Below are 10,563 nucleotides of genomic sequence, written 5' to 3'. Positions count from 1 at the left end.
ACCATGGGATACCAGTAGAGAAAAAAACCTGCATTGATAATGTATAGAATACTAGAAGAGTAAAGTAATAGCTTAATATTGTAACAAAGACGCAGGGAGTTAGGGTGCAGATGGTGAGTTTAATAATGAAAATGGAGATAAACAAAACAAAACAAGCATCTGGACATTAAAACAGAACCAATGCTGCCTTAAGAGTGATGCTAGGGAGTGCTAGATAAAGGGGGAGTAATCAGGGTAGTGAGAAAGTCCAGGTGTGCCTCATGATGGGGCCCAGGTGTATGTAATGAGGGTTGCCAGGTGTGCATAATGCCAGGACTAGTGGTTAGTAAACTGGCGACATCGAGTGCCGGAACGGGAGTAAATGTGACAGTAACCCCCCACCCCCCTGAACGATGCCAGCTAGGGTAACCGTCCCGAGGGCGAGGAGCGGGTCGGTCCGGACAGCGAAGGTGGAAATCTTGGATGATGTTGGGATCTAGAATGTCGTCCACCGGAACAAAACACTGCTCCTCTGGACCGTACCCCTCCCAGTACTGGAGCAGACCCCCACAGACGTTGGAAGTCCAGGTGGGATCTGACGGCATAGGCTGGGCTTCCCTCTATGACCAGATGAGGCAGAGGGTTATTGTGGGGGACGGCCTCAGCCATGAGACCAGGAACCACTGGGAAACAAGGGTGACATCCGGTAATTAGTGGGGAGCTGTAATCTATATGTTACCTTGCTGATCCTCCGGAGGACCTTGAACGGCCCCACAAACCGGGTGCTAAGCTTCCGGCAGGGCAGGTGGAGCGGGAGGTTCCTGGTGGAGAGCCAGACGCGGTCACCAGGATGGAACACGGGAGCCTCACATGGGTAGCGTTCCACACCTCCTCTGCATGCCAGAACCATTCGTCAACTGCAGGAGCCTCGGTATGGCTCAGAGTCCACGGAGACAGGGCCGGCTGATATCCACTGGAAGGGAGAGCCCGGTGGAGGAGTGACGAAGTGAGTTCTGGGTGTATTCTGCCCAGGGAAGGAATCAGGCCCACTCCCCCTGCCGGTCCTGGCAGTGACTTGGCCAAAAGCCAGGGAAAATGCAGCGCGGAAAATTCAGATAAATTGATATAAAAATCTAACTTTCATTAAATCACACATGTAAGATACTAAATTAAACCTACACTCGTTGTGAATCCAGCCAACATGTCAGATTTTAAAAAGGCTTTTCGACGAAAGCATAAGAAGCTATTATCTGATGATAGCACAACAGTAAACAAAGAGGGTAGCATATTTCAACCCTGCAGGCGCTACACGAAACGCAGAAATAAAATATAAAACATGCCTTACCTTTGACGAGCTTCTTTTGTTGGCAATCCAATATGTCCCATAAACATCACAATTGGTACTTTTGTTTGATTAATTACGTCCATATATATCCAAAATGTATTTGGCGCGTTTGATCCAGAAAAAAACAGCTTCCAAATTGCGCAACGTCACTACAAAATATTTCAAAAGTTGCCTGTAAACTTTGCCAAAACATTTGAAACTACTTTTGTAATACAACTTTAGGTATTTTTAAACGTTAATAATCAATCAAATTGAAGACGGGTCTATCTGTGTTCAATACAGGAAGACAACAAACCAAGCTACTTTTCAAGTCTTGCGAAACTCTCTACAGCATTACCCAGTTCCTAGATGGCCGTGTTTCTTCATTGCACAAATCAATAACATCAACCAAATTCCAAAGACTGGTGACATCCAGTGGAAGTGGTAGGAACTGAAAACAAGTTCCTAAGAAATATCGTTTCCCAATTAGATCTCAGTGAACAGACAGAACCCCCCCCCAAAGAAATCTAAACGGTTAGTCCTCTGGGTTTTGTCTGCTACATAAGTTGTGTTATACTCACAGACATAATTCAAACAGTTTTAGAAACTGTGTTTTCCATCCAAATCTACTAATAATATGCATATCTTGTATTCTTGGCATGAGTAGCAGGAAGTTGAAATTGGGCCCCCTAACCTTAAGTTAAGAACCTCCACAGCTCCTGGTTTGTCCTGTCCACCTGCCTGTTAGACTGAGGCTGGTACCCGGATGTGAGGCTTACCATGGGCCCCAGCTTCTCCATAAAGGCTTTCCAGACCCACGGCGTGATTTGGGGACCACGGTCGGAAACTATGTCCAGATAGTCATAGTGCCGGAAGACCTGCTGGAATAGTGCCTCAGCAACCTGCAGAGCGGTAGGTAGACCAGAGACAGGGATAAACCTGCAGGATTTGGAGAATCTGTCAACAACCACCAGAATAGTGGTAAAACATTCAGAAAGGGGAAGGTCCGTTACAAAGTCTATGGACAGATGTGACCAAGGTCGCTGAGGCATGGGAAGGGGAAGTAGTAGTTTAGGAGAGTGGGTATGAGGTTAAGTTCAGGAAGGAGGCGAGGGCATGGTCGATAAAGTTCCCCGTGGCACCGGAGTCCACTAGAGCTGTAGAGGTAACACATGAGGGACAGCCAGTCAGCGAAATGGGAGCCAGTAAAGGTTTGGCGGAAATCAATGATAATGGAATACTCACGCCTACCCTGGGAGATGGAAGGTCACGGGGCCGCCCTTCTGCTCTAGTGGACCTCAGGTTAGGACACACCGGACACCACTGAAGCTGGTGCCCCTCCTGGGCGCAATAGGGACAGAGCCCCAGCTGTCTCCGGCGACTCGGAGATGTGTGTGGCCCCTACCTCCATGGGTTCAGGCTCTGCCTCAGGACAGCCAAAGGAGGGAGGTGAGTGGTGAGGTGGACACTGACGCTCCCGAAGAAGGTTATCCAGATGGACGGCCATCGCAATTAGAGTGTCCAAGGATATGTTGTCATAGAGTGTGGAGGGCCGGCTCTTTCCATCCGCTGGAGGCCCCCACAGTCCGAAAGGTGAGGCCGTACTCCACAGAGGTCTGGGCACACTGCTGGAGTTGGAAAAGTCTCTCACCTCCCTCTCTGACCTCTGGAAGATTGTTGAAGACCACCCTGAACAGAGCCATCAACCTTTCATAGGAACCCAGCTCCTCCTCTTCTCTTTCCCAGATGGCCATAGCCCGCTCCAACTCCCGTCCGGTCAGCCTGGAAATGACCGTGGCGACCTTGGCCCTCTCGGTGGTGGGGGCGCACGTCTGACAGGTCAAATATAGGGAGCACTGGGGTAAGAAGCCACAACATTAAGATGGAGTGCCGTCATACTTCTCCGGAAGTGACAGTCAGGCAATTCTGACCTGAGGAGGGGGGGGGGGCTGGGTAGGCTGGGGGACTGGCTCACTGTGACGACCCGTGGTAGGAGGCCCTCCGTCTGAGGAGGTGGACTACCTCCTTCATGGTCTTACCCAGTAGAGCCAGCTGGTCGTGGTGTGGGTGGAGTAGATGACCTTGTTCCTCAACCGTGTGGAAGATGGTGTAATCATCTGCTGTTCCCATAATACATCCCAAACGTGCTCAATGGATGACCATGTCTGGTGAGTATGCAAGCCGCGGAAGAACTGGTACATTTTCAGCTTCCAGGAATTATGTACAGATCCTTGCCACATGAGGCCATGCATTAACATGCTGAAACATTAAGTGATGGTGGCAGATGAATGGCACGACAATAGGCCTCAGGATCTCATCACGGTATCTCTGTGCATTCAAATTGCCATCGATAAAATGTAATTCTGTTGTGCGTAGCTTATGCCTGCCCATAGGCACTCTGTTCACAACGTTGACATGAGCAAACCGCTCGGCCACATGACGCCATACACATTGTCTGCGGTTGTGAGGCAGGTTGGACGTACTGCCAAATTCTAATTCTAAAATGTAGGTAAAGTGTTAGCCTACTCTGTCACAAACCTTGTACAGTGGAACTACTTTATTTATTACAGAATGATGAAGAACTACAGAAAGCAACTCATTATGAGCTAGATTGACTTGCATCAGTGAAACAACTGCACCTGCTACTATCCGTAGGGACTATAACCGACAGTGCCCTTCAAAGTATTCATACCCTTTGACTTTTTCCACATTTTATTGTGTTACAGCGTGAATTCAAAATGGATTTTTTATCATTTGAATCTCACCGATCTACACACAATAACCCATAATGACAAGGTGAATATGTTTTCAGAAATTGTTGAACATATTCACACCCGAGTCAATACTTTGTAGAAGCACCTTTGGCGGCGATTACAGCTGTCTTTTTGGGTAAGTCTCTAAGAGCTTATTGTACGGATTGTACAGTACTTGACCATTATATATTTTTTTCATTCTTCAAGCTAGGTCAAGTTAATTATTGATTTATTGCTACACAGTCATTTTCAAGTTTTGCCATAGATTTTCATACTGATCTAAGTCAAAACTATAGTGGATTTTGAAAAGGCATTTGCCCCTCTCTCCACTGGGATTCTCTGCCTCTAACCCTATTACAGGGGTCGAGTCACTGGCTTACTGGTGCTCTTCCATGCCGTCCCATTGTGGCAGATGGGGGCGGCCGTCAGGAAGTCCAGGATCCAGTTGCAGAGGGAGGTGTTTAGTCCCAGGATCCTTAGGATTCAATTACTAATATACTAATACTCTTAGGAAAAGTATTTTTCTTCAACTCGCAATCTGTATATTCTATTCGATAAGATCGATAGAAATTTTACGTTAAACATCAGAGCATAGTTGAAAGATATGTGTTGCGTAGAAACCCGAAGTGGGTGGCCAGCAGAGATAGATGGGATGGGCTGAGGGTTGGTATGTGGAATTGGAGAGAAGTGGGAGTGGAGTTGCTGTGTGGGAGATAGAATGATGGTCAGAGATAAAAGTTTTAAAAATTAATAAAAAAATAAAAAGTCCAAATAAAACATAATAAAAAGTACATTTGAATGACACTAAGGGGCAGTGTTTTTACAACTAATGCCGGTTTGCCGGAGGCTGATGCCATGCAGGTGTTTGTACCCATGCATATACACACACTCTCATTCAAATAAACACATACAAGAACACACACATGCATGTAATAGTGCCAGACATGCACAAAAACATATACAGTTGGCATTGCTGTTATGATTTTAGTTGTCCTTGATGTCCTTTGTTTTAAATTTATTATTTTGTTTTGTTATTTTTTGCATTGTTGATTGCTGTTCTTCTGTCTTTTCCTTTTTTGGAATATTTGTATTTCTGTACAGGCTTCCTTCTTATCACTCTGTCATTTGTGTTAGTGTTGTGGAGTATCTACAATGTAGTCATATTACAACCTTTAAACTCTAGTCCTCATGGTATAGGCCTCATGGTGACATCTCTGAGCAGTTTCCTTCCTTTCTGGCAACTGAGTTAGGAAGGATGCCTGTATCTTTTTAGTGACTGGGTGTATTGATACACCATCCAAAGCCTAATTAATAACTTCACCAAGCTGAAAGGAATATTCAGTATCTGCTTTTTAATTTTTTTTACAACAATCGGTGCCATTCTTTGCGAGGCAATGTGAACTTCCCTGGTCTTTGTGGTTGAATCTGTGCTTGAAATGCTCTACTCGATTGAGGGAACTTACAATTATCTGTATGTGTGGCTTACAGATGGGGTCGTTATTCAAAAATTATGTTAAACACTATTATTGAACACCAAATGAGTCCATGCAGCTTATTATGCGATTTGTTAAAAACATTTTTAGTCCTGAACTTATTTAGGCTTGCCATAACAAAGGGGTTGAACACTTATTAACTCAAGACATTTCAGCTTAAATGTTTTTTTTTATTAGTTTCTAGAAACAAAATTCCACTTTGACCTTACTGGGTATTGTATGTGAATCAGTAATCCATTTTAAATTCAGGCTGTAACACAACAAAATGTGGAAAAAGCAAAGAGTTGTTAATAATTTCAGAAGGCACTGTAAATGTCAAAAAGAAGGGACAACAAAGACAAGAGCATGATTCATATATTTAGGTAATGTGTCAATAGAGACCCTATGAGCTTGAAATAGCAGGTGCAAACCTATCCCAACGACACACAAAATATGGCAAGACATCCTCATGTCTGCAATGATGAGGACTTTTTCTGTAACCTTCAAATATAGGCAAGGAAATATAAAACTTGAAAATCATGCGCTTCCAAAAAATAATGGTTGATTGGCCTAATCTCTGATTAGAGTTCTGAATGGGTGTAATTACAAATATAAATCAAACTAAAAAGTTCTCATTCACATTCCTCTCAAAGCTATCTGTCACATGTCATGGCCAGACAGACCCGTTGTTCCATTCTTTCTAGGCTCTTGTGTCTGCCATAATGGGAGGCTGTATAATAAAATAAATGTTCACCCCCAAAATAATTGGAGGTTATGTAGCTTTTGGGCATTCATTAGCCTAGATAAGAAAGGTCTTTCTTAATGTGGAACTAATTGCATACATTGATTTAAAACCATAAACAAAGCTTATCAGTATTACCTTTTAAATCTTTAAAAATATCTGCACTATCCCAACTACTTTTCTCTCGGACCAGTTATTTCCTGTTATACCATGCGATTAACAATTTGGTCATTAGTATCGGCACTAACCAATTAAGCAGTGGATGCATAACTTATGTATAACTAATTATTTAACCCTCCCATTGTCCCCCAACAATGCTTTAATTTAAAATAGAACTGGGTGGTTCCAGCCCTGAATGCTGATTGTCTGACAGCCGTAGTATATCAGACCATATATCATGAGTATGACAACATTTATTTCTACTGCTCTAAATACATTGGTAACCAGTTTATAATAGCAATAAGGCACCTCGGGGGTTTGTGGTATATGGCCGTGTTGTGTCGTGCCTCAGCTCTTAGCCATGGTAAATTGTCCATATACCACACCCCCACGTGCTTTATTGCTTAATTAACTTTTCATGCTGAACATTTGAGTTCAGAACTATCATTCATATGTTGATTATTATATATTTTTTTTTTTTTTTTTTGGGGGGGGGGCTTAAAGCCAGTTTAAGTGACACAAAGTAACACATCAATGCAACATGTCGCTATATTTTAAACATGCAAACTTCAAGCGGATGAGCACAAGTACCTCAGCTTCTGAACTTAGGCTCCCGAGTGGCGCAGCGGTCTAAGGTGCTGCATCTCAGTGCAAGAGGTGTAACTACAGTCACTTGTTTGATTCCAGGCTGTATCACATCTGGCCGTGATTGGGAGTCCCATAGGGCGGCGCACAATTGGCCCAGCATCGTCCGCGTTTGGCAAGGGTAGGCCGTCATTGTAAATAAGATTTTTTTTGACTTGCCTAGTTAAAAATGAATAACTTTAAAACGAGAGACTGTTGTTTGCAATGGGAAAAATGTGCCATAGTGGGCAGAACATGCAAGGATGGGGGCAGAGCCAAGCATTGACTTGTCTAGCTAAAGGTTCAATTTGTACAGTGGCGTGCGAAACTATTCAACCCCCTTGGCATTTTTCCTATTTTGTTGCCTTACAACCTGGAATTAAAATATATATATTTTTTTTTGGGGGGGGGGGGAGGTTGTATCATTTGATTTACACAACATGCCTACCACTTTGAAGATACAAAATATTTTTTATTGTGAAACAAGCAAGAAATAAGACAATACGTTCTAGAGCAACCTTTTGCAGCAATTACAGCTGCAAGTCTCTTGGTGTATGTCTCTATAAGCTTGGCACATCTAGCCATTGGGATTTTTGCCCATTCTTCAAGGCAAAACTGCTCCAGCTCCTTCAAGTTGGATGGTTTCCGCTGGTATACAGCAATCTTTAAGTCATACCACAGATTCTCAATTGGATTGAGGTCTGGGCTTTGACTGGGCCATTCCAAGACATTTAAATGTTTCCCCTTAAACCACTCGAGTGTTGGTTTAGCAGTATGCTTAGGGTCATTGTCCTGCTGGAAGGTGACCCTCTGTCCCAGTCTCAAATCTCTGGAAGACAAACAGTTTTCCCTCAAGAATTTCCCTGTATTTAGCACCATCCATCATTCTTTCAATTCTGACCAGTTTCCAAGTCCCTGCTGATGAAAAACATCCCCACAGCATGATGCTGCCACCCCATGCTTCACTGTGGGGATAGTGTTCTCAGGGTGATGAGAGGTGTTGGGTTTGTGCCAGACATAGCGTTTTCATTGATGGCCAAAAAGCTAAATTTTTGTCTCATCTGACCAGAGTACCAGCTTCCATATGCTCGGGGAGTCTCCCACATGTCTTTTGGTGAACACCAAACGTGTTTGCTTATTTTTTGCTTTAAGCAATGGCTTTTTTTCTGGACGCTCTTCCGTAAAGCCCAGCTCTGTGGAGTGTGCAGCTTAAAGTGGTCTTATGGACAGATAATCCAATCTCCGTTGTGGAGCTTTGCAGCTCCTTCAGGGTTCTTTGGTCTCTTTGTTGCCTCTGATTAATGCCCTCCTTGCCTGGGTTTTGGTGGGCGGCCCTCTCTTGGCATGTTTGTGGTGCCATATTCTTTCCATTTTTGAATAATGGATTTAATGGTGGTCTGTGGGATGTTCAAAGTTTCGGATATTTTTTTATAACCCAACCCTGATCTGTACTTCTCCACAACGTTGTCCCTGACTTGCTTGGAGAGCTCCTGGTCTTCATGGTGCCGCTTGCTTGGTGGTGCCCCTTGCTTAGTGGTGTTGCCGACTATGGGGCCTTTCGGAACTAGTGTGTGTATATATACTGAGATCATGTGACACTTAGATTGCACACAGGTGGACTTTATTTAACTAATTATGTGACTTCTGAGGGTAATTGGTTGCAACAGATCTTATTTAGGGGCTTCAAAGAAAAGGGGGTGAATACATATGCACGCACCACTTTTCTGTTTTTAATTTTTACATTTTTTTTAAACAAGATATTTTTTTCACTTCCCCAATTTGGACTATTTTGTGTATGTCCATTACATGAAATCCCCCCAAACTATTTAAATTACAGGTTGTAATGCAAAAAAAAAAAAAAAAAAAAAATGCCAAGGGGGTGAACACTTTTGCAAGGCACTGTATGTGTGTGGTTATTAAGACCAGGCACCACACCCTAATATGGCATAATTTTCCCCCCTTAACCATATCACAATCAACTTTTACCAGTTCAATGTGGACACAAATATAATACTTTTTTTGTAAAATAAACATTTGACAACATATAAATAATTCCCTATGTCTAAGTCTGGAGAAACGTCTAAGGATAACCACATAAAATGTGGTGTATGTAGATGTTTCTGAGGGTGAGAAAAAGGATTTGGCGTGTGGGAAGAGTCTGACTCGTGAAAGTGCAGTTAAAGGCAAATACAATGAATTTAGACTTCCAAAGACCTATTTAGACCCAATCACCATCTCTTCAAAGTAAGTTACTACATATAGTCCAGTTTGTAACATGCTATATGAAATGGGATTTTAAATGGTGTGTGATTCAATGTACTGAGCGAAATTATGGATGTATGTCCATTTAAGTGGTTTAAGTGATGCCGGTAATATGATAAACTAACAAAAATAACATTTTCATAAACTTTTTGACATTTTCAAATACCAATATTAATGGACCAAAATACCAAACAATCTCTAAATTGATAAGCAGATGCAAAAATTTAATTTTAGCCTGTGGTGCCTGGCCTTAATTAGATAACGTCTCAACTGGCCTCAACTGGCCTCCAACACACAGGCGTGACTACATCAAACACAGCCACAATACTTTAGTTCCACTCTCAGTGTGTGTCAATCTCTGCAGGGTACAGCTCGAATCAGAAAGGTATTATGCCATTAATCTGGTCCTGATTCACTGTGAAGATCATTCCTGAGCTTTCTTCGACTCAACCTTAAAATCCAATCCCAAACTTTTGTAAATCACAAGGAATGTTAAGACCCGGCAGGTACATTGCAATCTGATATTGAGGGAGAACAGAGAGGTCTGGTCATTTTTTGGTATGACATGACATAGAAGAATCCTTACGATTTCAGAGTGATGATTGCATTTGGGATTGCTTGTGTTTTACTATGAATTGGTATATTTTCAAGACAGTTAATATGTCATTGTGGCCTTCCCACTGGGACATTTCTAATCAGTACATGTCATTTATGCTATAGCCTCAAGATCATCTTTTTTCCTGCAAGAGATTCTGATAAAAAAAGAAAGATGTAACTTGGTACCACCACTAGAGGCACCACTCTGTAAGCTACTTTTGTCAGAGAGCAGTCATTCTAATGAGCCCTCCTTATATCAATGTGGTGTGGACATATAGGCTACTGCGCTATCTTGCTGTACTGTGTTAAATAAATAAAATATAACGGTGAAAATGATGTTCAACAAGATTCTCTATATTGAAAATGCAGTACGGACTGTATGCTTGTTTTTGTATCTTAGTTGCATGATGCCCAAAGTGGATGTAGCCTATTTACTTATCGGTGACACTTGAATGTGTGTGCAGGTCATTTTTATTCGCAAATGAACATGCCAGTGAAGCAAAACATATTGTCATGTACAGCATTTTTGATAGCACATAAGGAATATATGGATGAAAAAGCTGCCACCTATATGATACTTCCCAGTTCATGTGACGAGCCATCTATGAGTAATCTAAGCACTGTTTGTCACAAAACAAATAATTACGGAAG

Source organism: Oncorhynchus mykiss, chromosome 10, assembly GCF_013265735.2.
Source record: "Oncorhynchus mykiss isolate Arlee chromosome 10, USDA_OmykA_1.1, whole genome shotgun sequence".
Taxonomy (NCBI): Eukaryota; Metazoa; Chordata; class Actinopteri; order Salmoniformes; family Salmonidae; genus Oncorhynchus; species Oncorhynchus mykiss.
The sequence above is the reverse complement of the archived record's forward strand: the minus strand, read 5'-3'. Positions refer to the sequence as shown.